The 13,167-nt window shown below is 52.6% G+C and overlaps 1 protein-coding gene across 1 annotated transcript in view; it reads right to left on the reverse strand.

The window, feature by feature from the left end:
• LRRC28 (leucine rich repeat containing 28) overlaps positions 1-3,997 on the reverse strand; it is an 83,771-nt gene extending 79,774 nt beyond the window's left edge. Inside the window, exon 1 of the mRNA XM_082253177.1 lies at positions 3,898-3,997. The gene's annotated coding sequence lies outside the window, so the exon portion shown is untranslated. The remainder of the gene's footprint in view (positions 1-3,897) is intronic.
• Between the last annotated feature and the right edge of the window lie 9,170 nt (positions 3,998-13,167).

Here is a 13,167-nt window from a genome sequence, read left to right on the forward strand (position 1 = left end):
TCCTCACTGACAGGATCTGTCAGGAGGAGAAGAGATCGAAGTCGTTACAACGGCTGTATTGACATTACATGACGGCTGTGATTGGTCACAGACGTCATGTGATCGTGAGGGCCAATCACAGGGCCCTCCTGCCGAGTCTCGTTGCTCTGTGTCCTAGGGACACAGGCACATCGAGATCGCGCCGCTGCGCGTGCCCGCGGCGGCGCGATCTCTCTCCTTCTGAAGGACGTTCCGGAACGTCCGATCAGAAGGACGAGACTCCCACCCGGCCGTATATGTACTATGGCCCGGGTGGGAGGTGGTTAATTATCAACCAGCAGCTGCAGCTGTAAAGCACTAATGAGGAAATCTGCTGGGCCTGCATCCCTTTAGATGTGATTTCCTATTGGGAATATCTCACCAAAAATGAAATTTTTGTTGCAGGGGATGCCAGAAATCTGACTTGTATCTCAGTGCAGACTTCTGGGAAAATTGGTGAGCCAATCACACAAGCAGGAAATGATGTTTCTGGGGGGCATTCTGTGTACACAACACCTCAAGGTTACCATATTGCATTTTATAGAAAACTACAGAGCTGCAGATTGAAAAGGAAAGGTATTTTTTTAATAACATTCAGCTACAATAGGATTTGTGTCGCAATTGTATACACTATATTATTTTTTCTTTGTTTGCTATTTTTTCCCCCATTAAAGTGGAGTTACCCTTCAAGAAAAAAGTCGGGGAAAAATGCAATGGACTGCATCAAAAACGCACCGGAACGCATAAAAACCACGCATGCAGAAAAGCATCCAGACTGCATTTCTATGGTGTGAACTTGGCCTCATTGTAAATTTTAGGACTCAAACCCCATACCTCCGCTGCAGACCACCCCCATATTGGGGTTTGCAGCCCTGGCGCACATGTTGCAAAGGCAGCCATACAGGATAATACAAATGCTTCACAAAAATGACCCCTCTGTGGTGTTTGGCGGGCGCTGTGCTACCTGCAGAACCCGACCCATTCAAGTGAATGGGGCCTCGCTGCAAATGCCCTGTAATGCATGTAGTTATGGCGCAGCAAGATTTTAGGTGCTATAACGCCTCCTCCTCACTGCCTGTCCAATGGGGGTGTAAAGGAGCCATTACAGACAACACTTCACCCAAAGCAATAGAGCTGACATTACATTATTCTCAGGAGTAAAAATTCACCTCATTCCTGGGGTGAGCAACAAAAATTCTGCTCCCAAGTCTATTCATTGCCTGAACTTAGGAAGACAGCAGAGAGCTGATAGACAATGGATTTCACTTTACCCATAAACTTTATATGAGTGTGAGGAAGGGGAGATGGAAGGAGGGACAGGTGGGGGGGGGGGGGATGGAATGAGGGACAGGTGTGGGGGGGGGAATGGAACGAGGGACAGGTGTGGGGGGGGGGGAATGGAACGAGGGACAGGTGGAGGGGAGGGGGGAATGGAACGAGGGACAGGTGGGGGGGGGGGAATGGAATGAGGGAAAGGTGGGGGGGGGGAGGGGGAATGGAACAAGGGAAAGGTGGGGGGAAGGGGGGAGGGGGAATGGAACGAGGGACAGGTGGGGGGGGGAATGGAAGAAGGGAAAGGTGGGGGGAAGGGGGGAGGGGGAATGGAACGAGGGACAGGTGGGGGGGGAATGGAACGAGGGACAGGTGGGGGGGAGGCAATGGAACGAGGGACAGGTGGGGGGGAGGGGGATGGAACAAGGGACAGGTGGGGGGGGGGGGGAAATGGAACGAGGGACAGGTGGGGGGGAGGGGGGAATGGAACGAGGGACAGGTGGGGGGGAGGGGGGAATGGAACGAGGGACAGGTGGGGGGAGGGGGGAATGGAACGAGGGACAGGTGGGGAGGAGGGGGGAATGGAAGAAGGGAAAGGTGGGGGGAAGGGGGGAGGGGGAATGGAACGAGGGACAGGTGGGGGGGCAATGGAACGAGGGACAGGTGGGGGGGAGGGAATGGAACGAGGGACAGGTGGGGGGGAGGGGGATGGAACGAGGGACAGGTGGGGGGGAGGGGGGGAATGGAACGAGGGACAGGTGGGGGGGAGGGGGGAATGGAACGAGGGACAGGTGGGAGGGGGGAATGGAACGAGGGACAGGTGGGGGGGAGGGGGGAATGGAACAAGGGACAGGTGGGGGGGGGAATGGAAGGAGGGAAAGGTGGGGGGGGGAGGGGGAATGGAACGAGGGACAGGTGGGGGGGAATGGAACGAGGGACAGGTGGGGGGGAGGGGGAACGAGGGACAGGTGGGGGGGAGGGGGAATGGAACGAGGGACAGGTGGGGGGGAGGGGGGAATGGAACGAGGGACAGGTGGGGGGGAGGGAATGGAACGAGGGACAGGTGGGGGGGGAGGGGGGAATGGAACGAGGGACAGGTGGGGGGGAGGGGGGAATGGAACGAGGGAAAGGTGGGAGGGGGAATGGAATGAGGGACAGGTGGGGGGGAGGGGGGAATGGAACGAGGGACAGGTGGGGGGGGGAGGGAATGGAACGAGGGACAGGTGGGGGGGGGAATGGAACGAGGGACAGGTGGGGGGGAGGGGGGAATGGAACGAGGGACAGGTGGGGGGAATGGAACGAGGGACAGGTGGGGGGGAGGGGGGAATGGAAGGAGGGACAGGTGGGGGGGAGGGGGGAATGGAACGAGGGACAGGTGGGGGGGAATGGAACGAGGGACAGGTGGGGGGGGAGGGGAACGAGGGACAGGTGGAGGGGGAATGGAACGAGGGACAGGTGGGGGGGAGGGGGGGAATGGAACGAGGGACAGGTGGGGGGGAGGGGAACGAGGGACAGGTGGGGGGGAGGGGGAATGGAACGAGGGACAGGTGGGGGGGAGGGAATGGAACGAGGGACAGGTGGGGGGGGAGGGGGTAATGGAACGAGGGACAGGTGGGGGGGGGGGGGGAATGGAACGAGGGACAGGTGGGGGGGGAGGGGGGAATGGAACGAGGGAAAGGTGGGAGGGGGAATGGAATGAGGGACAGGTGGGGGGGGGAATGGAACGAGGGACAGGTGGGGGGGGGAATGGAACGAGGGACAGGGGGGGGGAGGGGGGAATGGAACGAGGGACAGGGGGGGGGGAGGGGGGGAATGGAACGAGGGACAGGTGGGGGGGAGGGGGGAATGGAAGGAGGGACAGGTGGGGGGGGGGAGGGAATGGAACGAGGGACAGGTGGGGGGGAGGGGGAATGGAACGAGGGACAGGTGGGGGGGAGGGGGGAATGGAACGAGGGACAGGTGGGGGGGAGGGGGGAATGGAAGGAGGGACAGGTGGGGGGGGGGGGGAGGGAATGGAACGAGGGACAGGTGGGGGGGAGGGGGGAATGGAAGGAGGGACAAGTGGGGGGGAGGGGGGAATGGAAGGAAGGTGGGGGGGGAAGAAGAGGATGAATGAGGGAGAGGAAGGAATTATGGACAGGAGGGAGGGGGGTGAAGATGAATGGGGGACAGGGAGGAATTAGCGACAGGTGGTGGGGGGGGGGGGGATTAAAAAGGGAGAGGAAGGAATTGGAGACATGGGGGGTGAAGATGAATGAGAGAGGGGGAGGAATTAGGGACAGGTGGTGGGAGGGGGGGGTGAGAATGAATGAAGGAGGGGGAGGATGGGGGAGGAATTAGGGACAGGTGTGTGTGGGGGGGTGAGAATGAATGGGGGATGAATTAGGGACAGGAGGGGGAGGTTGCAGCACATGGAATATCCCTGTAAATCCGGGGACACTCGCAGGATAACACGGATCCAGGAGTAAGGCTGACAATCCTGTAGCCCGGACAGTCCCGGGTGAGACACCGTGGAATGAGGGGGAGCGGTGGGTATCCCGGTGGGTATCCCCCTCCCCCAGTCTCCGCACTGCACTCCCCTCACACATTACTGCCCGCTTCACTCACCTCCTCACCGCTTCTCAACTCCACACTGATAAACCAGCTGCAGCCATGAAACCCTCACCCTGATTGGCCCTGGGGGGACGAACCCTCCTCCAGATTGGCCATGGAGGACGTCCTCTCATTCTGATTGGCCCTAAGGGATGAAGCGTATGCCGATTGCTTAGAGTGTAAAGTGGGCGTGATTTCTCGCGGCCATTCGTATTAAAGATCATTCGACTTCGCTTGCCAGAATACCTGTTCGTAGCTCTGCCTGCTCTCTATTGGCTGGGCGTCATAACGTGGTTACTTTAGGCGCCTCTCATTGGATAGAATCGGAGAAATATCCTAAAATCAGTGGGGGAACAGAGCAGTGTGTGACACACCTCCCGGGTGTGAGCGTTGTGTGTAGTCAGTCACTGGTTGGGGGTGGCTGCCTCAGACCACAGCTCTCAGCCCCTCAGTCACTACCAGTTCTGTGTAAGCTACAACTCCCACAATGCACCGGGTCCCCCCACCCCCCCTCAGCCTAAAAATCACTCCTCAGATTGGGGTCACATTTGGGGGTCGTTGTCCTTCAGGCTCATTGGAAATAAACCCATCAATTGAGAGATCTAAACCCTCCCATTAGGCTACGTTCACATCTAGGCAATGCTATTTTTACAGGCGTTTTTTTCTGGGGTTTTTTTGGGCGTTTTTGCAGCAATTTTAGGTTGAGAAGTGAGCAATGCAAAAAAAAAAAACGTTTGTAATCTACCAAAAAAGAAGCTCATGTACTTTTCTGAGCTCCAGATGTTTTTCTTCAGGAGACAAAACGCTCCGATGTGAACAGGGGCCATTGAAATGAATGGGATTTGTCTTGTTGGGCGTTTTGAGACTTCAGAGATGAGAGTTTTATGATCTGAAATACTCTCAGGTGTGATCCGGGGCCTCACAGAGAGGAATGAGGAGACGGTGGAGGGAGGAATAAAAAGACGGTGGAAGGAGGAATGAGGAGACAGTGAAGGGAGTATAAGGAGACAGGTGGAGGGAGGAATGAGGAGATGGTGGGGAGAGGAATGAGGAGACAGTGGAGAGAGGAACGAGGAGACGGTGAAGGGAGGAAAAAGGAGATAGGTGGAGGGAGGAATGAGGAGACAGGTGGAGGGAGGAATGAGAAGACGATGGAGGGGGATAGGAAGAGACAGATGGAGGGAGGAATGAGAAGGACAGACAGAGGGAGGAATGAGGAAACAGTGGAGAGAGGAACGAGGAGTCGGTGAATGGAGGAATAAGGAGACAGGTGGAGGGAGGAACGAGGAGCCGGTTGAGGGAGGAACGAGGAGACAGATGGAGAGAGGATGGAGGAAACAGGTGGAGGGAGGAACGAGGAGACTGGTAGAGAGGGGAATGAGGAGACTGGTGGAGAGAGGAACGAGGAGATTGGTGGAGAGAGGAACGAGGATAGTGGTGGAGAGAATAAAAAGGAGACGGTGGAGAGAGGAACGAGGAGACAGATAGAGGGTAGTTACGAAGAGATGGTGGAGGGAGAAACAAGGAGACGGTGGATAGAGGAATGAGGAGATGGTGGAAAGAGCAATGGAGAGATGCTAGAGAGTGGGACGCAGTGACAGTTGGAGGGAACAATGAGGACACTGGTGGAGAGAGGAACGAGGAGACGGTGGAGAGAGAAACAAAGAGACAGGTGGAGGGAGGAATGAGGAGACGGTGGAGAGAGGAACGAGAAAATGGTGGAGAGCAGAACAAGGAGATAGTGTAGGGAGGAATAAGGAGATGAGGGAGAGAGGAATGAGGAGACAGTGAAGGAGGAATAAGGAGACAGGTGGAGGGAGGAATGAGGAGAAGGTGGGGAGAGGAATGAGTAGACCGGGGAGAGAGGAACAAGGAGACAGTGGAGAGAGGAAGGAGGAGACCCTGGAGGGAGGAATAAGGAGATAGGTGGAGGGAGGAATGAGGAGATAGTGGAGAGAGGAACGAGGAGACGGTGTAGGGAGGAATAAGGAGACAGGTGGAGGGAGGAATGAGGAGAAGGTGGGGAGAGGAATGAGGAGACTGTGGAGAGAGGAATGAGGAAATGGTGAAGGGAGAAATAAGGAGACAGGTGGAGGGAGGAATGAGGAGACGATGGAGGGGGATACGAAGAGACAGATGGAGGGAGGAATGAGAAGATGGTGGGGAGAGGAATGAGTAGACAGGGGAGAGAGGAACAAGGAGACAGTGGAGAGAGGAACGAGAAGACACTGGAGGGAGGAATAAGGAGATAGGTGGAGGGAGGAATGAGGAGATAGTGGAGAGAGGAACGAGGAGACGGTGGAGAGAGGAATGAGAAGATGGTAAAACAAGGAGACAGTGGAGGGAGGAATGAGAAGACAGTGGAGGGAGGAAGAAGGAGAGGGTGGAGAGAGGAATGAGGAGACGGTGGAGAGAGGAATGAGGAGACAGTGGAGAGAGGAACAAGGAGACGGTGTAGGGAGGAATAAGGAGACAGGTGGAGGGAGGAATGAGAAGACGATGGAGGGGGATACGAAAAGAGACAGATGGAGGGAGGAATGAGGAGACAGACAGAGGGAGGAATGAGGAGACAGATGGATGGAGGAATGAGGAAACAGTGGAGAGAGGAACGAGGAGTCGGTGAATAGAGGAATAAGGAGACAGGTGGAGGGAGGAACGAGGAGCCGGTTGAGGGAGGAACGAGGAGACAGATGGAGAGAGGATGGAGTAAACAGGTGGAGGGAGGAACGAGGAGACTGGTAGAGAGGGGGATGAGGAGACTGGTGGAGAGAGGAACAAGGAGATTGGTGGAGAGAGGAACGAGGATAGTGGTGGAGAGAATAAAAAGGAGACGGTGGAGAGAGGAACGAGGAGACAGATAGAGGGTAGTTACGAAGAGATGGTAGAGGGAGAAACAAGGAGACGGTGGATAGAGGAATGAGGAGATGCTAGAGAGTGGGATGCAGTGACAGTTGGAGGGAACAATGAGGACACTGGTGGAGAGAGGAACGAGGAGACAGTGGAGAGAGAAACAAAGAAACAGGTGGAGGGAGGAATATGGAGACGGTGGAGAGAGGAACGAGGAAATGGTGGAGAGCAGAACGAGGAGACATTGTAGGGAGGAATAAGGAGACGAGGGAGAGAGGAATGAGGAGACAGTGAAGGAGGAATAAGGAGACAGGTGGAGGGAGGAATGAGGAGAAGGTGGGGAGAGGAATGAGTAGACAGGGGAGAGAGGAACAAGGAGACAGTGGAGAGAGGAACGAGAAGACACTGGAGGGAGGAGATAGGTGGAGGGAGGAATGAGGAGATAGTGGAGAGAGGAACGAGGAGACAGTGTAGGGAGGAATAAGGAGACAGGTGGAGGGAGGAATGAGGAGACGGTGCGGAGAGGAATGAGGAGACTGTGGGGGAAGGAATGAGGAGATGGTGAAGGGAGAAATGAGGAGACAGGTGGAGGGAGGAACGAGGAGACAATGGAGGGGGATACGAAGAGACATATTGAGGGAGGATTGAGGAGACAGATGGAGGGAGGAATTAGGAGGCGGTCAGAGATGTATAGTAACGAAGTAGAACTACTTAAGTACTGTACTTAAGTACCGAAATGCGGTATCTGTACTTTCCTAGAGTAGAATTTTTTTCTCCTACTTCTACTTTTACTTCACTACATTTTTTCGATGATTTCGATACTTCTACTCAAGTATTTTTTTTTTTGTGCTGCATAGTTACTCGTTACTTTTAAAAAAATTACCACTGCCAGAACAGTAGATGGCAGGTTGCATAAAGCTCAAAAAAATGTGTATAATGTCATTTGTAAATCAGCGCATACGAAAATAAAGGCTGTGTATAATAAAAGCTGCTATACCAAATCTTTCCAATAAAAAGAAAATATGAAACAAACAAATAAATGGTGCTACAGCGCTTAAAGTGCATCAAGAAACTACTAACAAACACAGGTTAATCATTTGAATAAATCATTTGAAATAATAAAAACAATATGATGTTCATACTTTTGACTTCTTTCTTTAATAACTACATAACACAGTACTTGTACTTCTACTTTCAGTACTTGAGTAGAAATTTTTTTTCAAAACTACTGGTACTTTTTACTTTTAGTACTTAAGTAGCAAATTTTTTGAAAAAACTACTTGCAATACTTAAGTAAAAAAAATGTTGAATACTTTAGTACTTCTACTTAAGTAACTTTTTCTGCGAGCACTTCCACTTCTACTCAAGTAATTTTTTGATCGAGCACTTGTACTTTTACTCAAGTAGAAATTTCGAGTACTTTATACAAGTCTGGAGGCGGTGGAGAGAGGAACGAGGAGACAGTGGAGAGAGGAACGAGGAGACAGTGGAAAGAGGAACAAGGAAACGGTGTAGGGAGGAATAAGGAGATGGTTGAGAGAGGAACGAGGAGACGCTGGAGAGAGAAACGAGGACACAAATGGAGGGAGGAATGAGGAGACAGATATAGGGTAGTTACAAGGAGATGGTGGAGGGAGGAACGAGGAGACGATGGAAAGAGGAACGAGGAGATGCTGGAGAGTGGAACGTGGAGACAGTTGGAGGGAGGAATGATGAGACTGGTGGAGAGAGGAACGAGGAGACAGGTGGAGGGAGGAATAAGGAGACGGTGGAGAGAGGAACGAGGAGACGGTGGAGAGAGGAAAGAGGGTACGGTAAAGGGAGGAATAAGGAAATAGGTGGAGGGAGGAATGAGGAGACGGTGGGGAGAAGAATGAGGAGACGGTGGAGAGAGGAATGAGGAGACGATGAAGAGAGAAATATGGAGACAGGTGGAGGGAGGAATGAGGAGACTGTTGTGAGAGGAATGAGGAGATGGTGAAGGGAGAAATGAGGAGACAGGTGGAGGGAGGAATGAGGAGACTGTTGCGAGAGGAATAAGGAGATGGTGAAGGGAGAAATGAGGAGATAGGTGGAGGGAGGAACGAGGAGACGATGGAGGGGGATAAGAAGAGACAGATGGAGGGAGGAATGAGGAGACAGTGGAGAGAGGAACGAGGAGACGGTGAAGACAGGAATAAGGAGACAGGTGGAGGGAGGAATGAGGAGACGGTTGAGAGAGGAACAAGGAGACAGAGGGAGAGAGGAATGAGGAGACAAATGGAGAGAGGAATGAGGAGACGGTGGAGAAAGGAACGAGGAAACGCTGGAGAGAGGAACGAGGACACAGATGAAGGGAGGAATAAGGAGACAGGTGGAGGCGAGAGAGAGCAGCGAGGAGACAGGTGGAGTGAGGAACGAGGAGACAGTGTAGGGAGGAATAAGGAGACAGGTGGAGGGAGGAATGAGGAGACGGTGGGGAGAGGAATGATGAGACTGTGCAGAGAGGAATGAGGAGATGGTGAAGGGAGTAATGAGGAGACGGTGGAGGGAGGAACGAGGGGACGATGGAGGGGGATACGAAGAGACAGATGGAGGGAGGATTGAGGAGACAGATGGAGGGAGGAATTAGGAGGTGGTGGAGAGAGGAACGAGAAGACAGTGGAGAGAGGAACGAGGAGACAATGGAGAGAGGAACGAGGAGACAGTGGAGAGAGCAATAAGGAGATGGTTGAAAGAGGAACGAGGAGACGCTGGAGAGAGAAACAAGGACACAAATGGAGGGAGGAATGAGGAGACAGATTATAAGGGTAGTTACGAGGAGATGGTGGAGGGAGGAATGAGGAGACAATGGAAAGAGGAACAAGGGGATGCTGGAGAGTGGAACGTGGAGACAGTTGGAGGGAGAAATGAGGAGACTGGTGGAGAGAGGAATGAGGAGACGGTAGAGAGAGGAATGAGGAGACAGTGAAGGGAGGAATGAGGAGACAGGTGGAGGGAGGAATGAGGAGACAGGTGGAGGGAGGAATAAGGAGATGGTGAAGGGAGAAATGAGGAGACAGGTGGAGGGAGGAATGAGGAGACGATGGAGGGGGATACGAAGAGACAGATGGAGGGAGGAATGAGGAGACAGATGGAGGGAGGAATGAGGAGACGGTGGAGAGAGGAACGAGGAGACGGTGAAGGGAGGAATAAGGAGACAGGTGGAGGGAGGAATGAGGAGACGGTGGGGAGAGGAATGATGAGACTGTGCAGAGAGGAATGAGGAGATGGTGAAGGGAGTAATGAGGAGACGGTGGAGGGAGGAACGAGGGGACGATGGAGGGGGATACGAAGAGACAGATGGAGGGAGGATTGAGGAGACAGATGGAGGGAGGAATTAGGAGGTGGTGGAGAGAGGAACGAGAAGACAGTGGAGAGAGGAACGAGGAGACAATGGAGAGAGGAACGAGGAGACAGTGGAGAGAGCAATAAGGAGATGGTTGAAAGAGGAACGAGGAGACGCTGGAGAGAGAAACAAGGACACAAATGGAGGGAGGAATGAGGAGACAGATTATAAGGGTAGTTACGAGGAGATGGTGGAGGGAGGAATGAGGAGACAATGGAAAGAGGAACAAGGGGATGCTGGAGAGTGGAACGTGGAGACAGTTGGAGGGAGAAATGAGGAGACTGGTGGAGAGAGGAATGAGGAGACGGTAGAGAGAGGAATGAGGAGACAGTGAAGGGAGGAATGAGGAGACAGGTGGAGGGAGGAATGAGGAGACAGGTGGAGGGAGGAATAAGGAGATGGTGAAGGGAGAAATGAGGAGACAGGTGGAGGGAGGAATGAGGAGACGATGGAGGGGGATACGAAGAGACAGATGGAGGGAGGAATGAGGAGACAGATGGAGGGAGGAATGAGGAGACGGTGGAGAGAGGAACGAGGAGACGGTGAAGGGAGGAATAAGGAGACAGGTGGAGGGAGGAATGAGGAGACAGTTGAGAGAGGAACGAGGAGTCAGATGGAGAGAGGAATGAGGAGACAAATGGAGAGAGGAATGAGGAGACAGGTGGAGGGAGGAATAAGGAGATGGTGAAGGGAGAAATGAGGAGACAGGTGGCGGGAGGAACGAGGAGAGATGGAGGGGGATACGAAGAGACAGATGGAGTGTCTTTAGAACAAAAAACCCTCTAAAAACACACCAATCTGTCCGATTCGAGAGCCAAAAAAAAAGCTCCAGAACTTTTTTGAGCTTCAGGCGACTTAGAGTGGAGATGTGAACCATCTCCTTAGGGAATCATTTATATTTTCCCTCCAGCATTTTGGAGCTTTGAGCTTTAGGCTCGGTTCACACTGCCGCGACCTAAAAGTTGAGTGAGTCGGTGCAGCTTTGCAAGGCGACATCCTGGTGATTTGCTAGTGACTTGAGTATGACTTGATGCCACTTTGAAGTGACTTTTAGAGAATGCCTGAGAAATCTTCGTGTGTCCGATCCAAATCAAATCAATATAGATGAGGATCTGACTTGGAGGCGATTTCCATTAAAGCCTATGGGCACAAGTCGGATAGAATTTGCCTTGAGGTGGTACAGAAACCTTTTCTATAGTCGGAGCGACTTGAATAGTGTTAATAAAGACAGCGCTCGTTGATTAACATAGGATCTCACATTTTGCATGACCTGGAGGTCTCACAAGTCAGATCCCAAGTCACTGTGTCTTAGAATATCAACCAACTTTGTGTATTAGGGGTCCACCGGAACCTGAAGTGCCCTGGCCCCCTCAAGGTCTAAATCTGGCCCTAGGTGCAGTAATCCTGATGGGGACTGGGGTGCTCCTTGTCAACTCAACTAAAGTCAGATGGACCCCTTTCTTGGGGAGACCTGCCGGAGAAAGATCCACCCAAGTGCTAGGTGGGGCTCCCCCAAAGGAAGACTCCATAGAAGAGGGAGAACCTGATCATAAGGCCACGTACCTTCTCTGTAAGACTTTCAGGGCAAGTTCCAGGACCAACACCCTACTATTTAGGAGTAAGTTAAAGTGCATAGTTCTGTGCAAAAAACAATAAAAGGAATAGGGGTAAAGGATAAGTGCTATACAATGGCTCGCCTTTGAGCTGGTATAAAAATTCCTCTGGTCCCGACCAAAAGGCCCAGCCCAGGAGGCAGGTGTGAAAAAAAGCGCGTGACCATTGTGGCATACACTATATTACCAAAAGTATTGGGACACCTGCCTTTACACTCACATGAACTTTAATGGCATCCCAGTCTTAGTCCGTAGGGTTCAATATTGAGTTGACCCACCCTTTGCAGCTATAACAGCTTCAACTCTTCTGGGAAGGCTGTCCACAAGGTTTAGGAGTGTGTCTATGGGAATGTTTGACCATTCTTCCAGAAGGCCTGGCTCGCAGTCATCACTCTAATTCATCCCAAAGGTGTTCTATCTGGTTGAGATCAAAACCCGACCCCAAACTGTTCCCACAAAGTTGGGAGCATGAAATTGTCTAAAATGCCTTGGTATGCTGACACCTTAAGAGTTCCCTTCACTGGAACTAAGGGGTCAAGCCCAACCCCTGAAAAACAACCCCACCCCACCAAACAATTTAGACCAGTGCACAAAGCAAGGTCCATAAAAACATGAATGAGGGAGTTTGGGGTGGAGGAACTTGACTGGCCTGCACAGAATACTGACCTCAACCCGATAGAACACCTTTCAAGATGAATTAGAGCGCAGACTACGAGCCAGGCCTTGCCGTCCAACATCAGTGCCTGACCTCACAATTGCTCTTCTGGAAGAATGGTCAAAGATTCCTATAGACACACTCCTAAACCTTGTGGACAGCCTTCCCAGAGGAGTTGAAGCTGTTATAGCTGCAAAGGGTGGGCCAACTCAATATTGAACCCTACGGACTAAGACTGGGATGCCATCAAAGTTCATGTGTGTGTGAAGGCAGGCGTCCCAATACTTTTGGTAATATAGTGCAGTAAGCTCAAAGTGAACTCCCCCACTGTGAGATTTACTGGCACCCCTGGACTGCCACTCCACGGACACGAGCACCACAGGCTTTTCTGTGTTCATTTACATGCAAATCAAAGGACTCATTTATGTGCCTGTGTGTGGCGGAGGGAGCAGTACAGTACCTCCATAGGGGCAAAGCTGGGTCCTGGTCTGGCGCTGGAGAGGAAGCAGTAAAATAGGTAGGGGGAGGTTGCAAGTGATCTGTGTTTAGGTGAGCTGTGGATAAGTGGTTCAGGGGTGCAAGTAAGCTGTAGAGGGGCTGCAGGTAAGCTGGATGCAGGTGTGTAGGCAGATGTAGTTTAGCCTCCCTGCAAGGGTGGCACTGTTCGGCAGCTGCCATGCAGGGAGGGTGTAGGACAAGGGGGAGACCAGGTTCCTCCAAGGCCTCCGTGGAAGTCATCAGGGGAGCATCTGTCTGATTGGACGCTGCTGCCCTGACTGATCTGGCGGCCATCTTTAATATAG

Source organism: Pelophylax lessonae (genome assembly GCF_965119305.1).
Source record: "Pelophylax lessonae genome assembly, chromosome: 4".
Classification (NCBI taxonomy): domain Eukaryota; kingdom Metazoa; phylum Chordata; class Amphibia; order Anura; family Ranidae; genus Pelophylax; species Pelophylax lessonae.